This window comes from Sturnira hondurensis, unplaced genomic scaffold (assembly GCF_014824575.4).
Source record: "Sturnira hondurensis isolate 20B ecotype Veracruz unplaced genomic scaffold, ASM1482457v3 Scaffold0009719, whole genome shotgun sequence".
Taxonomy (NCBI): Eukaryota; Metazoa; Chordata; class Mammalia; order Chiroptera; family Phyllostomidae; genus Sturnira; species Sturnira hondurensis.
The window spans coordinates 17,150,168-17,171,845 of NW_028082350.1; the positions used below are offsets into that span (position 1 = coordinate 17,150,168).

The 21,678-nt window shown below is 52.2% G+C and overlaps 1 protein-coding gene across 4 annotated transcripts in view; it reads right to left on the bottom strand.

The window, feature by feature from the left end:
- The window catches only part of DCLK1 (doublecortin like kinase 1), a 233,090-nt gene that overhangs the window by 78,292 nt on the left and 133,120 nt on the right, over window positions 1-21,678 (bottom strand). The window lies entirely within an intron of this gene.

A 21,678-nucleotide genomic window follows, 5' to 3' on the forward strand; every position in this document is an offset into this window, starting at 1 on the left:
GTTCCTGGCTGGTGGAGCTCAGTGGATTGAGCGCGGGCCTGCGGGCGAACCAGAGGATCAGGGTTCGATTCCCAGGCAGGGCACATGCCTGGGTTGCAGGCCAGTTCCCAGCAGGGGACCCACGAGAGGCAACCATACATTGATATTTCTCTCCTTCTCTCTCCTTCCCTTCCCCTCTAAAGATAAATAAATAAACTCTTTGTAAAAAAAAGAAGCAGTTTTGCTGGGTTCCCCTCCACGCACCCCCCAAGTTATCTGTGTCCGTGTGTGTCTTTTGGGGTAAAACGTTCTCTCTCCCAAGAAAAATGTGCGATGAAAGATCACCCTCATAAACTGGGGTGGGAAGTGGTGGGATATCCCATCCCTTAGGGAAGATTCCGCCCACCCGAGTTCTCTGTTCCTGGGGGCCCTCCCGGAGAGCTGTGGTCTTCGCGTGGGCGGGAGAGCACAGCCTTCACTCAGAGAGGGAAGCCAGCAAGACCCGGCCTCACCCGGCTCCCAGGGCCCGAGAGCCCGGCAACAAGGAGACAGTGTCTGTTACATGGTTTCTGCCCGAGGCTCAGAAGCAACCTTGCCTTCGTTCACTTTAAGTCCTTCCTGTTCGTGTTCTTTCAACTCAACTCGACACTAAGCACCTTACATAGCAAAGAGCTCTTCGTTTCTCTCCTTGTTCGCTGCGCCGACCGGTGAAGATGTGCGAACCCACAGGCCTCGACCTTGGGGAGCCATTTTTAATAAATGAAAGTAATGTTATGCTGGTAATGACAACTAACACTCCCTGTGGGTAGAAAAGTGTAAAGCATATTAAAACAACACTGAGCGATACATTTTTGGGAGGGCAGTATACACACCTAATCTCTTTTCTACGCATTTTGTGACTAAGCAACGTTGAGACTCGTCTGCACGTATCTCTCTGTCCCCAGCTCTTCGTCACTCCAGTTCACCAGGAGCATTTTCACTCCTTCCTCTAATGAGGAGGAGGAGGACAGAGAGGAGGGGACAGGCGGGGGAGGGGGAGGGAGTCCTGCCTTGAGCTACGGCATCTGTGGCCTTTCGGCCACAGCAGAGGGAATGGGGAGTCAGGACCTGGCTCAGTGTGGCCAGGCCTGGGAAACAGCCGCCTGAGGCCTCTGTTGGCTGTTCTGGCCCGGCCAGGTGGCCCCGCTAGAGATCCCCAGTCCTTGAAAAGTAAAACAAACAAACAAACAAACAAAAAACCCACAAATGGACACAGCAGAAATTGAAAGACAGAAGAAAGCAAGCCATTTATTAACATCAGAAGATATAATGAAAACCACAGGCACCATTCACAGGGGCCGACAGCCCCCGCGGGTGTATCTGCTGAGGTTTTGATTCACAAAACAGGGCTTTGGAACAGTGAAGAGGATGTTCAGGGAGCCTTCGCACATGCATTTGGCGTTGCCCTAGCCCTTGGTCATGGCCTGGCCTCTTGGAAGGACGTGAGCAGGCGGACACAGTTGCTGCAGCGTTGCGGGTCCGCTGGCAAGCTTCCAACTGAACCACTCTCCCATGTCCGCGGTGCGCCAAGCCCCAGGCGCTGCCCGTGGGAAACAGGCCACTTTGGGAACTGGAAACACCCGGTCTTGCCACCCGGTCTTGTCTGCTTTTCAGTCCCGGGTCTTGTGTCTGGAAATGTGGGCCGAAGACACAAACAGACTCCTGGTCCTGCGTTTTCTAGTTTTCAACCCAACGCGGGGCTGCAGGGAGGGTAGGGTGACCGGGACGCTCTGCCCCAGGGCAGGGTGTTGAGAGCCCCAGAAATCCGAAGGAATAATTTTAAAGGCTCGGCATCTAGTTAGCAAGAAGGAAGAGTTGAAATAGAAAGTTTCCAGATGGCGCACGTTGGTACAACACCCATCTGTGAGCCTTGACGCGAACTAGAACGTTGGTTTGGGGCTGGCTGCACGCTGTTTGCCGCTGGTGCCGGAACAGCTGGTGGTGGCCCCAACGACCTGCCGACCCAAACTTGGGGTCGATCCTACTGTGGGGCCAATCTGGCCACGCAAGGTTGACACTTTTCCAGCTACCAGAAAGAAATGAGTTATTTCAGCTGGGCAGCTCAATCTTAGAGCACATGTATGCAGTACACTTGATTTTTTAAATTAAAAAAAATCTTACTGCTGTTCAATTACAGTTGTCCCCATTTCCCCCATTACTCTCCCTTGCCCGGCCCACTCCCCTCCCCCCTTGCCCATGTCCGTGGGTCCTTCACACTCGTTCCCCTGCTTGCCCCTCCCACCTCTTTCCCCATTCCCCCCCCTCCCCTCGGGTCACTGTCGGTTTGTTCTTTATTTCCGTGTCCCTGGTTCTACTTTGCTTGCTTGTTTGTTTCGTTGATTAAGTTCCACTTATAGCTGAGATCGATGGTATTTGTCTTTCACCGCCTGGCTCACTCCACTTGGCATAATTTTTGAAGAACTGGGAAGAACTCCTGGGCTCCCGCCGGGCTTCTGCAGCTTCTCTCACGTTTACCTCCCGCTGCGTTACCCACCTGTCAACAGTGCCCGCGTGCTAGTCGGTCCCCTGACCCTGCCCCATGGGTCCCAGCCGGTACCTGGCACGGTAAGAAGAGGGTAACAGCAGCTCAGTGACCGTTGTGCCAGCTGTTACCCACCCGTAACCGCTTGTATGAATAAGTTTTACTGTGCACGGAGCCAACCCGGAGTCTTAATTTACAGACGAGGCGCTTGTATGAATGAATGACTTTTACTGTGCACGGAGACAATCCAGAGTCTCACTTTACAGACGAGGAACGGAGTTTCAGAAAGACTAACAACTTGCACCGGAACCTAGGTCTCTGGATGGGGGGCCCCTCCCCACCCTGGGGTCCGACACAGTGGCCTCAGCGAGCTGTTCCACGGTGAGGGAGTCTAGAAAGTGTCTGTCTGTTCCCATGGTCAGGGGCGAGCGGGTGAACAGTGAGGACGGCAAATAACCGTTTCTCTTAACAACAATGGATTAAAAATTTAACACAAAAGTGCTACAAGTTTATCAAGATGTCTACTGCATCAGAAAAAAGAAACAATGAGCTCCCACAGGTGAAGTTTCACCAAAGTGACAGCTTACCACCAACTTTGTACCAGTTGCCTTCAGGGTCAGAGTGGACCTTCGAGAGTGAAGGGGCAGAGAATAACTCTGAAAGGTTGGATAATAGAAACAGAAACAAAACAACTGTAGTGACTGCTTTTTCCCCCACAGAGGAAAATAAAACCAGCTGAAGAGAAGTGCAGCCCCAGGTCACGAATGAGGAAAAACACAGAGGTCTCCCACCATCCCTCCCACTGAAGCTCAGATTTGAACCACTGCAATACATTTAAGCGGGAGTGGTGTTTTACGATGGAGGAAGGCGCAGGGAAGAAGGTTTAATTACTTGAGAGAGAACGCCAGATCCCTGGGAGCTTAAACCCACGCACGAGAAACATTGCAAACAAGGGCCTCCGAGGCCAGTGGAGTAGAAAACCAGGCGTAGAAAACCAGACCCAAGTTCACATTCATGGTCTCCAGCCAGGAGGAAGCAGCCACCTCCACTCTCCCTCTCCCGAGGGGCGTTCGCCTTCGGGGGACAATCACTCCATTTGGATTCCTTTGGCACCCTGTCCGCTCTAAGACGGCTGCACTTCATGGCCTGTGGAGACACCGGACCAGGCAGACACTCCTTAGAAGCGTGACACTGAAGGGCTGCGATGAGGCACTTGGAGGAGGCTGCAGGGTGGGGACGGCTCTTGCTACTAAAGATCGCAGCCCACCCAACGTCCAGAAAATCAGGTCCAGCACAGTAACTGGGTCTCCGGGGACGGACTCTCCCACAGCGAGCGAGCAAGGCTGGGTTCGGTCAGACTCAGAAAGTCCCCGTGCGCACAGTTGGGGGAGGGGGAGGACCATGCTCCCCGCTGCATCTGCTAAGCACCGCTTCACAGATGCTCTGGGGACTGGGTGCGAGAGAAGTTAAAACTGCCCCACCTCCCCCGGGACCCGACTTTAGAAACTGGTGCTCTGCTGCGGACAGACAAGGGGGTACAACCCAGATGCGACGCTCCTGGCGGCGGACCCCGACATCGGAAGCGGCTGCAAGGCAGACTGAAGCGTCAGGGAGGGTGCCAAAGAACAGAGACGTGTACGAATCCCACACGGCCACCACAGCTCCCCTGAGTTCACCCACCAGAGACACTCGTGCATTCAGTGGGGCCCACCTGCACCTTTGGAGGATCTTGAACAAGGCCAAGGTGAAGTCCCACATGTCTAGATAGACTGTGAAATGCTGCATGCTGGCCAGAGAATGTTCTTTAAACAAGGAACACTTTACTCCTCTAATCTCTTCTGAAAACCAGCCCCAATGAAAGCACCCCCAGTGGAGCCCCTCCATGAATCTCTGCTCTAAGCTCAGTGGCTCTGTGCTGTTCGGGAGGCAGGCCCATGTGTCCAGAAGAGCCCGTGAGGAGGGGTGGATGCTCGGTGGTTTCTCCCTATCCGGGTTATAAAGACAAGCTCCCTCTCACCTTGGCCGAGGTGCAAAGCCTCCAGAAGGGACACTGTTCTTCTCTGCGGCTACGTGCAAAGGAATCAAAACAACACATTCCGTGTTAGACACCTTGCACGTATTGCCCCCAGCCCACCGCCAGGAGAGAACCCTCGCCACTCCGGCCAGTTACTCTACAGGTTCCTACACCCTGGGTTGGAAGGCACCCCCTGAAAAGGTGAAGGTTATCAAGGTCAGTGAGTCATCTCCGGCCTGCCTTCCTGCCCCCGCAAGTCGCTGTCCAGCCTACTCTCCAGCGCCCCGCGGCCGGGGCTTCACCTCCTCCTGCCCATGGTCCCGAAGCTTTGCCTGTCCCAGTCACCCTCCAGCGTGCCGGCGTGGGTGAGCCACACAGAGCAGTGCGGGGTGACTGATGACTAAGTTTACTTCCTGTGGGAACATAATGACTTCCACACTTCGAGGCAGCGTTGGAGGAAGACCCAGACGTAGGCTCCGGTGGGGACTGCGCCCGTCCTCGCCTCGTTTCCGTGCCACCCGGAGTGCAGGTCATGCAGGACACCACAGTGAACGCCCAGCCCGTGGGCCATGAAGCCTGGGACCCCCGTCAGGTCCCTAAGCGGGGTTTGCAGCACGTCTGAAATAAAACCAGTCAGCTTGAAAACTCNCCAGGGCTTCACCTCCTCCGGCCCATGGTTCCGAAGCTTCGCCTGTCCCAGTCACCCTCCAGCGTGCCGGCGTGGGTGAGCCACACAGAACAGTGCGGGGTGACTGATGACTAAGTTTACTTCCTGTGGGAACATAATGACTTCCACACTTCGAGGCAGCGTTGGAGGAAGACCCAGACGTAGGCTCCAGTGGGGACTGCGCCCGTCCTCGCCTCGTTTCTGTGCCACCCGGAGTGCAGGTCATGCAGGACACCACAGTGAACGCCCAGCCCGTGGGCCATGAAGCCTGGGACCCCTGTCAGGTCCCTAAGCGGGGTTTGCAGCACGTCTGAAATAAAACCAGTCAGCTTGAAAACTCTCAACCACGCTTTTTTTAAAAAGAAGGTATGTAGAGGACTGCCTGGGAGCACAGGCATCTTTTGGAGTCCCAGAAACTGAGAGTTTTAAGTACCTTCTAAAAATACAGCCGCGTGTGCCTAATAAACCCAGCACCAAAACCAGCCACCATGCTTTCCGCCACCCGGCAGGGCCGCCCAGATGGCACAGGCATTCCTGCCTTCCAGCTGCTCGCCGCCCAGCGGCGCCGGAGGCACAAAGTCGAACCGCTAGGTAAGGTCTGCAGGCTTTCCTGGCTGCACCAGGACTTCATGTGCCGACTGCTTGACGGGCACCCGCAGACGTGCCGCTTGGTAGCACCACTGACTCCCTCCTCCCAATGCTCCCCTCTCTCTGACAGTCAGATGGAGGTCAGCTTCCCCCTCGATGAAAGTGGAGAGTTACAGCAGGCAGCTGGGTGGCTTTGCTGTAGGACATTGCCTGGTGGCCTGGTATCCACTGGCCAGGCAAAGGCATGGCCACCAGTGGGCCACCGGTACCCACCAGGACAGGGTACCAGTGCTGGAGGTCAAGCCGAAACTCGGGAAGATAGTTCTCCGAGTTCTTGGGAAGACAGTACCTCTGAGTCTGCACTTTCTTCCCAGCGAGGAGACAGGGACAATTCAGGAGGGGAACGGAGGGGCAGAGCCCCAACAACAAGAGCCGGAATAAGCCTTCAGACTCCAGTGCAGAAGCGAGCTCTGAGAACGCCATGGTGAATGACAGGCCGCACTTGCACGGTTATAAAGGGATCGTGTGACACTCAAGAATAACGATGCGAATCTACTTCTAGGCAAAGTCTCACGGAGACAGAATTTGATTTGGAGGTTTAGCCTTTAAGGAACAGGGACCATCACAGGCGTTAATAAAATTTAGCTGTTTCAGGGAAGAAGGCAGTTAACACCGATGTGTATGTTTGCAAGAGCACAAAAAGAAAAGTGGGAATTGAATTAAACATTCCCTGCCCAAGGCTTCAAATCCATATTTTTATATGTAACTCAGACTGCTGCTTTGTCTCCCCATAATCTCAAAATTAAAACAATCAGAGCCTTAAAATGCAAAGGTAATGAACGGTTCTACAGATCAAGAAAAACTTGGGAATATTCTGTGATTGCTGTCGCAGCGTAATCATTATGGAGATGGTGGAAGGGATTCTGCTCATAAAATAAGAGGGGCTGACATTGTAGCGGAAGCTCCCTGAGATGGGAGGGGAGGAAGCTGCTAGATAATAAAGGGAGAATGAGGTCTTAAGAAAGCTTTTATTTCCTCCCAAGGAGACGCTCAAGAGAACAGCAGCCAATCACATTTCCCCACAAGGTTTAAATGTTGTTCTAAATATCAGCAGGTTTTACAATTAAGGACTTCCTGGGATCTGACGCAAGTGCCTGCCCTGAAGGAGCAAAGATGTCAGCAAAGCGCCCCGCTGGGCCACACCGCGACGTTTCCGCCGAAAGCACTGTGATATGAAGCAGACGCCCACTGGAAAAGTAGGCGCTGCGCATAAATGTTCTCTGCCACATGACCGAACCCAGGAAACGGGGGTGAAATAAATTGTTCCTTTTCGTCAATGACTTAGTACATGAGCCCGACAACTGTCCCATTAGGACCGTGGGTACAGACTGTCCATAGTTAGGAAGAAAAGACCTTTTAGGAGGATATGGAAACGGGAATTTGGGGAGAGGCCATTATTACCATTTTTAAAAGCAAAACTCTGTTTCTTACGCTATAAAAACCTGAGGAAGATCATCATCTGGGAACTGGCCTGGTGAGCGTAATCTGCTCACTGATGCGGAAGACCAAGTCATTTGTTAAGGGAAGCGCCATGGCGATCAAATAGAGGCCTTTAGAGGACAGGATGCTCACACGGAAGGAGGTCTGTCCAGAAGGTATCCAGCCGTGCACTACCAAAAGTAGAGACATTTATAGAAGATACACAAGAAACACTGTGCACAGGACAATGACACCGCAGTCCCCTTCAAAGTAGGCAGCTTGGGACCTCACACAGTTCTCCCAGTCGCCATCAGCTGCCCCATATTTTCCTGGATCTTATCAACGGTCTGAAATCTCTTCCCTTTCAAAGATGATTTTAGTTTGGGGAAAAGCCAGAAGTCTCAAGGCACCAAATCTGGGCTGTAAGGGCACTGAGTCACCTGGGTGATTTGATGTTTTGCCAAAAACACTCTGCATGAGATGTGATGCGTGAGTGCGTGTGTCATCATGATGAAGCTACCAGTCACCAGTTGCCCATAGCTGTGGGCTCTGAATCATCAGAATGGCTTCCACGGAGGAATGTTCAAGCTTAAGGCAAAAATGGATGCAGATTCGTTGCTCTACTTGCAGGGTCACTTTGAAGGTGACAGCCACACAGGACCCACGCTCACTCAGTAGCACCTCCCACCCCCCACTGACTAGTACAGTGAAGTCGTCATTGTTCACACGTGCACATTACTACAGTTCATTCTCCTTGGCTGCTAGGTTATATATCTATGTAGTCCAAGCCATTCTCATTATATCAACAATGGCTGGACTTTTCCCAGACAGACCTCATTTGTAGGAAATGTAAAATTATGAATAACAAACATTTCCCAGATGAAAAAAACTTTCAAACAAATTCTTTCTAAATTCTTTCACATTCATGAAATGTAAGAGAGACATTTTAAGAGTGAGTGGATATGTGTGGGTAATTCTCTGCATCTTACTCTGAAAACAAGATTTCTTTTCCTCCCTTTTGCCAAAAAGCATAATATTTATTACCCTGTTTCTCGTGTTCCTTCTTCTTGACTTTCTTTTTAATGAGAAGCACCCTTCACATCATCTGCCCAATAAAGCCCTGGGTTGTAGAGTTTAATTTCAAAGTGGTCTCTTCGTGAGCTACAGATCTGTTTTCCTTTCTATTCCAAATGACAGACATTAAATCCCATCTCTGGGTGGAGGAGCTTCTCATCTGTTCTGAAGTGAAGAAAAGAAGAAAACAACTAGAAGCATTTAAATTAAAGCCTCTTTCCTTTTCCTTTTTATTAAGAGAAAGCAGACGATGGGTTGAAAACCTGATTTATTTCCCCTAAATCTATTTGAAGACCACCTGTAAAATAAGGGGTCAAATGGGGCTGGAAAGGAGTTCCCTGTGCAGTACTTCATGTACGTCCCTGGGTTACAGTATTTCAAGGCTCATAAATATTGTGGTCCTAGGCGGCCAGCCATCGGACAGGATGGTACCCGGGGTTTGGGGGGTGACTGTGGGCTTTCGATGAAAGGCCTGGTTAGAAGGGAGACATTGTGGTTGACCTTGGGGGGGGGGCTGCCTGATGCCATGGTACTCTGTTTGAACTTGGCCCTCTGCCGCCCAGCACATGAGTCGCTGCTGCAACCCACCAGGTAGTCCTCCCTGGCAAAGCAACTCACGAAGCGACGGCAGGAGACCACTGGCTTGTGGCTGGGCTGATGAGCTTCAAATACCGACCCAGTAAATTGCAGGGCTGGGCGACGGTCAACTTGCATTCTTACCATTCATCTGGCGCTCTGGTTCCGAAACAGGGGACGGAACCAGGCCGTGTTGACAGACATTCAGAGGGGGGGTTTTTTCCTGACTGAAAATATTAGCAGAAAGGTATTTAAATAAGTTTTATAAATCTGTTCTTGTTACAGAAGTAGGGACAGATAATCTGGCTCTCCTCATCCTTCCTGGCACCTCGTGAGCATTAAAGAACCTGCAACCTCGTTTAAGCGAAGAGAGAAGGTGTTGAACACACAGTCTTTTAGCAACTACCGAATTCTAGTGAGGTCCGCTGGGCCCTACTTAAAAACATGTTTGCACTCGCAAAATATTAACACTTAACGCATGATTTTCCACTTTTTCTTTGGAATTAACCTATCAAAATGTTTTATAGTGAATTTATTGTCTCAGTAAAGATGACATGTATGAATTATAAAAATTCAAACAGTGCGAAAAAGCGGGGAAAGAGAGCAGCAAGCCCTGCCACGTTGGGAGCCGGACACCACGCGGGGCCGGGCTGGGGCTTTCTGTGTCCGACCTCGGCAACCGCGTTTTAAAGTTTATGAACTAAACTTGCTTCTCTTTGTTTCGATGGGGCTGATAGTATTGACTTTGTCTTTTAATTATTTAAATTATGTTTTGTGAGTTCTGCTAGGAATACAGTGGGAGACATGGTATGGTTCTGATTCATTTCCTCTTTAAAATAAAACGCTGGGAAATAGATACTATGTTTAAAGAACAAACCTGGCTTTTGATTCTCTGATTCATTCTCCAGTTCTCAGCCATAACATTTTTATTTTTACAAACCTCTCACCACCATGATTTCTACTTTCTCCCCAACCTTTTCCTTTCAATTTATGGAGGGAAATGAGGAGAAAATACATTAACAGCCTACCAGAGCTGTACAAATAATAATGAGTGTTTATTTAATAAGTACCATAAAAATATTTAATGCTACAGGATGTTTATGAGTGAAAAATACAGATTATAAAACAGAGACCTCAGAGTATAGTGTGCACAAGCATGCCAAGAAATGTTTTTAAAGGATATTTCTGAATAAGTTTTAACAGTGTTTTTCCCCCAGGTCAAAAGATTGCATCTAATTTTTTTCTGCGTTTCCAATTTTCCATATTGGAAATGCAGAAAAAAACACTGCAGACAAAAAACGTTGCTCTTTAAATGGGAAAGTGTTTTTCAATTTCATAAAATGTAACATTTTTAGAATGAATCCAACTGGTAAAGAAGGGCCTACAGTAAAAATCGTCTCTCTCCCACTTCCTTGAACCCTCAGTCCCACACCCGAAAGGCGACCACTAGTAATTTCTTGGGCGTCTCATCCGACAGCAGTGCCTCTAGAAGCACGTGCAAATGTGTACGTGCGTGTGTACATGTGTGTGTTCTTTTGTATTAACATGGAATGTGACACACGATGCTGACACTTGGATTTTTTTCCTGCCTAACAATGCATATTGGACAATGCACCACACTGGCCCATTTAGTCTGACCTAGTTCTTATTAGTGGCCATGTAGCATGTCACTAAATGGCTATCTCACAGTTTACTTGGCCAGATCTTGGGTGGTAGCTTTGACTTTTTATTTCTCTAGGTTTCTGTGACTGTGGGTGAACTGCAGTGACTTCACAACATGCCTTTGTGCACCTGTGCACTGCACGTCTAGAGACACCATTGGTGCATCAGCGCTCAAAGGCAGACCGGCCTCGAGCATCTTCACACGCCGGTGCCACTCGACAGGGTCCACACACTCGCCAGCTTCACCCCAGAGTGAGTCCTTTCATGCTCTCCTAACACCTTCCCGACCCACTGTGTAAAGGTGGGACTGGGCTGTCGTGTTAGTTCCTGTTTGGTTACCACCTAGAGAACCGGAAACGGTTTTCCCATATACCGAGACGTCAGCCGGATTTTCTTATGAACTGCCCGACCACATCATTCATCCACTTTTCTGTTGCCTGTCCTTTCCTTTTTGAGTGGTAAATATTTTGTGTGCTTGTGAAAGTTAGCAGGACATGTATGTTACAGAGTATGTTTATCTTTATCTCCTGCCTTTAAATTGTATAGTGACTTGCCATACGGGATCAATTGTTCTGCATTCTGATTGTCCAACCCTTTCTCTTACAGGTTCTGGGAGTTAATTATGGTAAGAAACCCGTCCAATGGGGTGTTTGAACAGGAGAGCACAGAGTGACTTCGAGGGGTGTTCGCCTTAGGTGGGTGGCGGTGCAGGTTCTGGCTTTTGTGAAAATCACAACAATGTCTACAACGAGCCAAACGGGATTACATTTTAAACTCTCCATTTTTAACGTTACCATTTTCTTGTGAGAGCAGGAACAATCAGAGGCTTCATCCCCAGTCAGAACATCGCTTTTGTTAAGCGGAATGACTGCCACAAAAATCTAGGTTCATAAACACACAGAGAACTTTCTCTCTGTGCTGAAATAAAACGAGCCGTGGGACCGCCCACGGGCCTGGCCTTATTTCCGGGTGACGAGTGTCTGAACCTGATGACGGTGCTGGTCGCACAATCCCGAGAATCTTCCCAGAGCTGCCGAGTAGCACGTCGGCAGTGGGTGAGTGGCAGGGCGCGTGCGTCTCAGTGAAGCGGCTGAGGCAGCTGCCCTGTGCAAGTGTGGCGCTCGCTGCACAGGACTGCGTGCAGATGAGTCGCCGTGGTCGGCCCCTGCACGCACGGCCACAGCCCCTCTGTCCCAGTGGGACGGGCTTCGTGCAGCCAGCTTTGGGGGGCTCCTCTTCCTACACCCTTTCCCCTCTTTGTTCTCATCTGCCCTCCTTCCCTTCCCAAATTCTCCTGATTGGTCTCTGGGGCGGGGCACACGGAGATTTCTCATCCTCCCTCCTGCATTTTCCCAATGCTTCTCATCCCTGGGGCCAACCACGCCACGTCAGTGTGGCTGCTCTAGGACGTGGCCTGCTGCAGGGTGGATGCTGGCAGAAGGGGAAGCCAGCTGGGGCGAGGCAGGGCTCTCGGCTTGCCTGGCGCCAGCTGGGACGCATTTTAAGGGACTTCCCAGCTCCAGCGTGCCCTCACCTCGCTGAAGACAATGTGACATGGCTATTCAATCATGGTACATTCAGACTTTTTCCTTTTCCCATTTCTATTCTTTAAGGTCTTTCATTAAAACACAGTAGAAAAAGTAACCTGTAGGTGTTATTACACTATTTCCAGCAGATTTTGTTGGCCTGTTGCCTTCCTCATAAGTCCTGAAACCTCAGAGCATGACTCACCATCAAGGTCAGCCACCTCTCTCTCTGCACCACCCGAAATGAGCCAGTGACAAGCAAAACTAGAACTAAATCCTGTGGACTCATCCTTAACGTACGAATCGGTGAAGCACTGACAGTTCTCCAACCCCAGTTCCTGATATATCCGTGCGAGGCGAATTAAACTTGGCTGCGTGGTCTGCAGGACCCCCCAAGGGTTCTGGGGTATGGCTGGTGTCCTCGGGGAGCTCTCCCCGCCTCTGCAGCCCACCTCTGCTGTGGGAAGGGGCCTCCTTGGGCCCCGGGACAGCCAGCCAGCCCGCTAAGGGCGGCCGCTTCTGCTTCAGCCCGGTCTCCTTTCCCCACCCTGCACGCCAGACTCCATCCAGGAGCCCCTCCCGCTGAACATCCGTTCATCTGGTGATTTTAGCGTAAGGCACAGAAACTCTTCTTGGCTGCAGTGGGAAGTGGAAGGCCCTGATGTGCCGGAGGAAGCAGGAGACAGGACTAAGACGTGGCGGTGAGTGACTGCGCTGAGGCATCTCACCATTCAGCCCGGCTATGCCTCCATGGACCTCTGCTTTCGGACAGGAAGTTGTGCCTGATCACCCAGGAGGTGCCTGTTTATAAATGCTGAATGAATAAGCAAGACTCGAAACGAGGAGACGCACCCTAACTTGGCGGTTTCTTTCAGGGGGTCTGCGCTCCTGGCAGGGAGGACAGCCAGCAGGCGGAAGAAAAGGAGGCGGCAGGAGCAGGCAGCTTCTCCCGAAGGATTTCAAAAGTTCCTGCTGTGCATCCAGGGCCCCCTCCAAACACGTTTGTTAATCCAGTCGCTTGGCAACTGTTTCCTGAACACCTACCTTGTGCCAGACACCGCGGATGTTCAGAGAAGAACAAAACTCCACATCCATCCTTAGGGGGAAACGCAGACACGTGAGCGACACCGACAAAGCTGCTGCGAGTCACCAGCGGTTGAGCACATCATGCGTGCCGGGCACCACGCTAATTCCTTCACGTGTGTGACCCATGGTATACACACGAGATGACGGCTTCGCCTGGCAGGAGACTCGCCCAGAGCCACACCGCCCCATGGTGGCTGGGCCAGGCCTTGGAGCAGGTGCAGTCCGAGGCCAAGGCCCAGAGAGGGACTGTCACCCTGAACGAGCGCCAGCTCTCCCCAGAGGGGCCCCGGCCTGGGAGCAGGGGCAGAAGGAGCCGGTGTGCATGGAGCACCTTCCATGCTCTCTGCCCTCACACCGGAGTGGGGCCTACAGACAGGACTCGGGGTTTGCTCAGGAGAAAGAGGAAGCAGCCGGAGGAGCCGCATGGAGACTCAAAGGTGCCCGGGAACGCAGACAGAAGGGGGCGCCAAGCGGCCGCACCGGGAAGTGTTCCGGGCAGGAGCGGGCGCTCGACCATGAGACGGGGTATCAAATGGGGGAATTTGCTTCTAGAACCCATGAGCTCTAGGAGAGTCTGGTTAGACTGCACACAGCAACGATTAACAAAAGTGAAGAGATTTAAATATGCAATTAGAACAAGTGGAGTAATTAATAAGCAGAAAAAATGAGTGGAGGTAATCAATCTATTTTCCTGGAAATAATAGAGAACAGCAATGTTCTTCATTCAGGCAGCTGTACTCACACGGCAGAGGCCTTCGAACACACCCACGAAAGTGTTAAATTATCTGGGTGCTGTTACGTGACCTGTAACAGCACACAGCACGCGATGTGGCCAATCGGGTTGACTCTTTCCTTTTGGCGGGGGTCTCTTTAATTCCCTTCTATTGCTGCTTCCTGAGGTCAACTTTAAACAAACACTACAAGTCTGTGAAAGCCTAAATAAGTTCCAATTACAGGTACAAGATTATTTCCTGGGCCTACACAATGTCCGTAAATGCCTCACCGTCGAAGCGCAGGCCACAGTGAGTTATCGCCTCACTTGTCCGCTAAATGGTGGTCCCAGCCCGGTTTTCCAGGGAAAGCTTTAAGAAGAGATAAAACGCGTTTCTCATTACCCCAAGCCCTTCAGGAGATATTTAATTCTGTCCCACGGGGACACGCGGAAGTCGACACGTCTGAGAGACGCCTTCTTCCTAATGAGGGAAAGGGCACATGAGTGGTGAAGGCTGCCTGCCCTGCAGACGCTTCACACACAGATAATGAGAACCCAAATCGACCGTCATCTCGTGACTGTAGCACATTTGCAACAAGAGTGAAGAAAAACAGTGTGGTGCAGGCTGGCTGGTTTAAAGAGAACGGTGGATTAGAATTTTAAAGCGGGTCCAGGAGTGCTGGGCAAAGGAAGGCCGGGCAGAGCTCAGCGGGCAAATGCCCAGCCATTCTGTTTGGGCGCATGGTCTGGCAACAGCTCTTGGTTCTTGTGCTTCGGGGTAGGGAGTGTCCCTTCCTCAAGTGACAGATGGGAACAGATGCTCGGCTCACCAGGAGGCACAAGTGTCCAGTCAGACCCAGAGGCACACCCTCGGGTCCGGTTCCTGCCCCTCCTTTTCCTGAACAAGAAGGTTGTGTCCCACCGTGTCGTCAAAATGAGGATGAAAGGAGAGCCTAGCGCCACCTCCCAGTCCCCTCTGGACTCTGAATCCTCTGGGGATAATAACGCGAGAGGGGCAGCAGCCTGAGGATCCCAGTCCTTCACGTAAGTCTGTGGGAGTGCAAAAAAGAAGTGTGTGTGTGTATGTGTGAGAGAGAGAGAACAACGGAAGTGCACAGAGGGTGTGCACAGCCCCGTGTTGGACAGGACGTCCACACAGAGGCTCACTGGGGCGCTCACTCGGCCCGTGGGGGGAACCCTCTGCAACTGCGGTTCGGGCACTGGAAGGCGTGCTGATCACCGTGACTCCCCTGAGAGGCCCACCCGACGCCTTACTACCAGGCAGCACAGTGGCAAACACGTGAGTCATGAAACATGTGTGGGATTAACATGTCCCCGACAGCCCTGGCCTCTGTCGAGGCAGAGCCGGTCTGCGCCGTCCATCGTTCCTCTGTGTGGTCGTCGGCCTTGACTTTAAAGTCTTGGATGCGTATAAGGCATGGCAAGGTAAAGGGATTAAATGAATAGCAAACGTAATAACTTTGAAAAATGGCGAACACATACATAAGGACGAGGGGGGCTCCTGGCAGAAGATGTGCCTGCTGTCCCCTGTCACAGGCCATGCCTATGTGACATTGGCCTTAGATGTGCTGAGGTTTGTGGGGGCAGGATGAGCACTAGAGTAAATACCTAGCAAATGGCTAAAGTGCACTTGGCAGGTATTTTGGTCAATATACATTTAAAAAACATCAAAAATACCACGAGCTTGCTCTAAAATCACTCCTATTCTATAATAAAGGTAGTGAACACACTTAGTAACTCTTCTACTCATCGGTGAGAACACAAGGTCATGGGGACACATGGGGCAGAACGACAATGCAGCGACGCCAACGTGAGTGAGAAGAGACCCCTGAGCACAAGCAGCGGACGCAGCCGGTGACCTGGGCAAGACGGCGCCTGGCCAACCAGATGTGGTTGGAGGGGAACACGAGCCATTCCTTTGGCTTCGGAGGTGTAAATATATAAGCATTTGTGAAAACGTATTCACCAGGTTTTCCGTAGGAGCCCTGGACAGACTTACCCTGACTTGTGGCAGGGGTTTTGGATGTTCGCACAACTGGTATTTGGGGCCCGGCTCGCTCTCTGCTGTGGGGAGCTGTCCACTGCGGTGTAGGGCGTTCAGCAGCCCCTGGCCTCTGCCCACGGAATGCCAGCAGCAGGACCTCCCACCCCTAACAGCGGCAAGCAAAAATGTCCCCACGCATCACCAGATGTGCCCTGGGAGGCCAAACTGCCCCCTGTTGAGAGCCACCGCTTTACAGAAGGTGGAAATATGTGCAAAAACTAAGAATTCTGTTAATGCGATCGTGATTTGCACGCCCTCATCGCCCTCACTACTTTACACAAGTATAAGGAATTGTTCTTTGATCTAAATTCTCAAGCCACAGGACAAACTTGAACTTGGCAAAAGGAAAACCTCCACTGAGTGTGCTTTAAGGTAGGCGTTGAGAGAGTGAGAAAGAAGCAAGGCGGAAATGTGCTGTCTGGCCTCTAAAATTAAAAACAGGATATATAAGATAAACTCAGTACACACAGATTATAAAAACGCACTTCCGCCCCACGTTATGGCTTAAATTGGGACACGGAAAGGATGACAATGCAGAGGGGACATGCATAGGGAAAGGCAGAACTGGCAGGGTGGAGGAGGCAGGTGGCCGTGGGCGTGGCAGGAGGCAGACGTGAGCAGAACCGGACGGGCAGGTCGGCCCTCCACCTCCCCTTCTTCTCAGCCCCTCCTCAGACACCCTGAGCCAACACCGTCCTGCCCAGCCTCGACCGGCTGCTCTCTGCGCCCGGGACGGGGGTGCTGGGACCAGGGAGCGTCACTATCAGGAACAGAGCAGTGACTGCTCCAGAAGGCTTGGAAACGGAGAACGGACAGGATGGATGCCCGGTGTGAGCGGAGAACAAGTTTGTTTGAGGCAGCGTTTGTGTACAGAAGAGTGAGGAAGCCAACTGCTCGCGAGGAAGGTCACCGAGCCCCAGCGTGGCGCCGGCAGGAGAAGCGGAACCTGGCAGAACCCTTTCCCTTCGGACACACGACACCCGTGATCCGCTCCTTCCAACCACCAACAGCACACTTGGACTCTCTGTGCACACAGAGAGTACTTAACCAATGCTAGCTCGGTTTGGTCCCATCCCGTCCACGTGAGATTAACCTGCGGTCCCCGTTTAACTCGGGAGGTGCCGAAGCCCAGGGTAGAGGAACGACTGGCCGTGATGGAAGAGTAAGTTCTGGAGCCAAGGAGGAAACCCAGGTCCCCTCCATTTCCAAACCCAAGGCTTCCCCCTCCGACCCCCACCAGCTGCGTCTGTAGCACAGTCCCCATCACAGCCCGCCCGATCCACTGAGGGGGGTCCAAGGAAAACAGCGGACCCCCGAGGTGTATGTGTACCCAAACATCCCGTCAACGTCGCTGCGTCAGGCCCAGGGGCCGCATTAAACTGGACACCTGTGCAGGTGGGTGAGCACCACTGGGTCGTGCCTGAAACTCGCAGCCAGGTGGGACACCAGCCCAGCCCACGGCCAGGTGGCTTCGTTAACATCTGCCCCGCAGGCCCGGGTGAAGTCCAGCGGGAAATGCACCCAAGTGCACCAGGCCGGTCCCAGGGCCCGGATACTTGCCAGTAGGGAAAACGGAAGAAGGAAAGACGAGGGGAAACGAGACTGTGGGTTCTTTCTCCAGACCCAGTATGAATCGTCTCTTTCCCCAGCACACGATACTCCCGTGTGGAATGACGTCCCCGACGTCACGCCCAAGCGACTTGCTTCCCGAGACTGCGCCTGACCACGAGTGCCACCCCTTGTCACGCAGCGCTTCTCCTCCAGTGGGGCAGGGATTAGAAAAGGGTTTTTCATTTTTCTTCATCAGCATCTTCTCCAATGAATGATTTTTAATGGAGATACACAGAACAAGGCTATATGGGTTCTTCAATCACTTCACAGCCCAGGCTCGCCTCCCAAGGAGAAGTAGAAAACAGGACAAATGTAATTCTTGTCATCGGTTGTTGGAAAGTGCTTTTTCCGAGCAAACACTGAGATCGTGGGCACGTGAGGACCGGTGAGCGTCATGTGGGAAGGGAAACACAGTCGCGGGAAGAAGGTACAATGGAAGACTGCTGGCCAGACACCTGCAGCGCAGGACGGAACTTCAGTTGGCACTCACTGGAGAAAACGAGACATTTTCCTTTAATTCTGGCCTGGATTATGTTTATTCCAAGTTGGTGATGTCAGTGTAAGAAAAAGGAAAGCAATTTTAAAGAGTAAAAAGACATATTAGTAAAATGATTGTTAGAGAAAGTACTAACCTAATATTTTTGGAGGCTGCCAAATTCTGAGTTTTTTGTTGGTTTGTTTGGTTTTGTTTTTAATGAGTTCTCTCCAAGAGGAATATCACGAAGGAATCCTCTGAGGGCAAGGAGCACAGCTGACTCTTCACTGTATTCCCAGCATCCAGCTCCGTCCCTGGCACTCAGCGCAATCTCATCACTCAATCCAATAGGAACAGGAGGGCCATGAACTTGAGAGATGACGATGACTGTGGAGACCTCAGGGTTGTGGAAATAGTTTTATGAGGCACTAAGTAGCGAATAAATAGTTTAAAGACACATTTATTGTGACATTATGCTTGGGAATCTCTGCTAATTGTACCCCAAATTTCCCAAGAGGAAGTTAAGTGCCCTCTTCAGTAAATGAGAAAACATAAACATAAGTAAACCCTAAGTGTGATAGTATCATATTAAGCATTTGGAGCAATTAATTCATTAGGCCTTAGAATACACCACCAATTTGGAGAGTGAAGAAACGGAAAGATCTTTTTTCCTCCAAAGTCCCAAAATTCCAGCAGCAGCAGGTGACCCATAAAAACCCCACTGGAGGAGGTGACCGGACGGCAAGCGCTGGGCCACGGCGTTTGGGAGCCTCTGCGACGTTGCCGTCCCCAGAGGCAGCGCATTCCTGCTCCGAGTTCTCTGCTTCCAACTCTCAGAGTTGGCCGTTCAAGACTAAATCCTGAAAGTGTGATTAAAAAGAAAGAAGGGCTAAGGCGCTACTCACAGGGGAGGGGCTGCAGCTTGGAGGAAACGTTTCCATGACGGCTGTGCCACAGGTGACGGCGGTTTCTATTCCTCGCCAGTCCCAGCCCTCGGACCTGGGACGAGCATCTGTGAGGACGGGTGCGTGTTTCAAAACCAGGGGCCCAGCCGGTCCAGGGGATTTGGTTTCAGGGACGGGCGTCCCAGGGAGCCGCAGGCCACTGCTCCAAATCGGACCTTCTGGCTCAGGGGAGCAGGGTGCCTTCCAAACACCACACAGACTCCGAGCCCCAGCCAGTAAGCTGCCGCCTACACGGAAGCCCGCACAGAATTCCCGGAACACTGGGGAGCAAACCCCTAAGAAGGCCATGGACCAACCGCCCCCGCAGACAGCCCTCGCACGCACACACCATACACAACCTTTGTGTTTGAACACGAAAATCCTCCCCGGGGACCTCCCACACCTGGCCCATCGTCCTGGCCCTGCGCCTGTCGGGTCTAGCTGCCCACCGCTCATCTGTCCTGCCTCTAACCAGAACCCGGGCGGAGACTCGGAGGGGGGGGCCAAGCTGTCAGGAGGAGGGGAGCAAAGGGGGGAGCAAGCCAGGCCTCAGCTCCACGTTCTCGCTCGTTTTCTGAGGTTTCCAGTGAAGCACAAACCAGACACAACAAGCGAGTAGATGTTTGTAACCGGGAGACTTCACTCGAATCCCGGCTGCATGCCCCCCGCCCCCTCCGATGTGTTGTAAGTGCCCAAATACGTGGCATTTTTAAAGTAACTAGTTATCCCGAGGATACTCTCAGCAGAGATTAGCGCTGCACTTCCCAGGGAAAGGCGCCAGGTGGGGGTGTCCCCTGGCCGGCTGGAGACCACAGCACGCCTGTGACAGGCACGTCAGCCTTGGAGACTTCCAGAGGGGGAGGCAGCGTGGCCGGGGCGGGGGGGGGGGCGCCCTCCGCTGCGGACAGGTCGACATGAGAACAAACGGAGACCTGCGTGAGCCCACCCTGGGCTCTGCCCCCTCTGTACATTCTCGTGCTCAAACACCGTGCTCACTCCCAACAGACTAAGGTGTGTTCATTGCACGTGGCGAGCAGGAAGGAATGCGCCCATGCTGTGTCCTCACATAGCTCACAGATAACAGGGTTTTTTTTCCTTTCTAAAAATGCAGTGACTAGATTTGGAATAATTATACTCCTCCACAAGACACAGTTTGCTCTGCAATTTCATGGGGGGGCTGCCGCGCCAGCTAATAGCGAGGGGATCACGGGGATACAAACCTGAGATGTGGGAGGGAGGGGCTGGGGGCACGTGAGCCAGAAGAGAGGACTCCAAATATCCAACTGCTAACGGAAAAATGCAAGAGCGGACTCATTTCCAGTGCGGGGTTTAGGCCTGGCTGCGGGGCTGGCTTGCCCTGGGTGGGCTCTTGCCACAGTTAGGTGGAGTGGGAGAATAACACCGGTCCTGACTCGGAAGGGCTTGACCGCCAACTCCACCACTTACTATCTGGTTCGGCCGTGCGGCCAGGCCAGCAGGTTGAGCAGCCGCCGTGGGCTGTGGGGTGGAGCCAGCGCAGGGAGTGAGACAGCGGCCACCCCGCGCCCACCGTCAGCCTTTCTCTGGTCTGGACACACAGACGCCAGGGACGGGCCTCCCCCACCGCTCAGCGAGTGGCGGGGCTCGGCCCACTCGCTTTATGAAAGCATTTTGAAGATGGCAAAGGTCAGTAATGAGGCAAGTTCTCCTGTGGGATCAGTTGAGTGATAATTTGTTGGCAAAGCCAAAAAGACATTGTCCTTCCCAAGAGTTTCAAAAACAAGTAAAAAAGCTTGTTGCTGATTTAAGATTTTTTTTAATCACTTTTTTTTCTAATTCAGAGCTAGCAGACTCACGTGCCTGGGAGTCGTACACATCCCTCCCCTGGTCTCAGGAAGACTTCTCCACGGCGGCGCCTGGTCCTAGAGCACCTTCAACAAGCCTACAATGAAAAGCCTTGGGGGTTTTGTCTGTTTGTTTGTCTGTTTTTTCCTGCAGAAGGCAGATTCTTCAAATCTTCTCTAGAGCTGGGATGTGTCCCAGGGTCTCTGGGCCCCACTGGAAGAAGAGGAGTTGTCTTGGGCCACATGTTAAATACGCTGTGACAGGTAACCACAAAAAACAATCTCATTGTGATTTAAGTAGATTTGCAGTTGTGTGTTGGGCCACACTCACAGCCATCCTGGGCCGCAGGCAACCCCCGGGGCCATGTGTCAGACCCCCTGGCAGACCGATGGCTGTGGGCTGCTGCCTGAAGGGGGCGCTTGCCCTCTGGGCTGTGGGCTCTGAGGCTCCTCCCCAAACCCTAAGGGGCCTGAGTGCCTTTGGAAATCACTCTGTTCCTGGCTCTCACCTGGGTTGCCCGCTCTTCCTCTTCCCCCAGGAGACACGATCATTGTGGGGAAGAAGGCTGGGTCTCAGGTGAGGCGGGCTGGACCCACCTCAGGGCTCCCTCGGGGGGTCATTTCCCTTCTCTGACCTCATGCCACTGCTCTGAAGCACGGGGGGGCGGCGCCCACAGTTACACGAATCCCCCCCGCCCCTGTGCAGTGCTTGGCACAGAGCCAGGCAGAGAAGACAGACTGATAATCACTAGCAGTCGTATTCCCCTTCAAACCACCCACAGGACGCGGCCAGAGCCATTTTTATAGATTTTCCAGCATGTTCCATGCGTCAGTCCCCGTTTCAGACCTCACGACACTCTCTCCACTGCCATCATA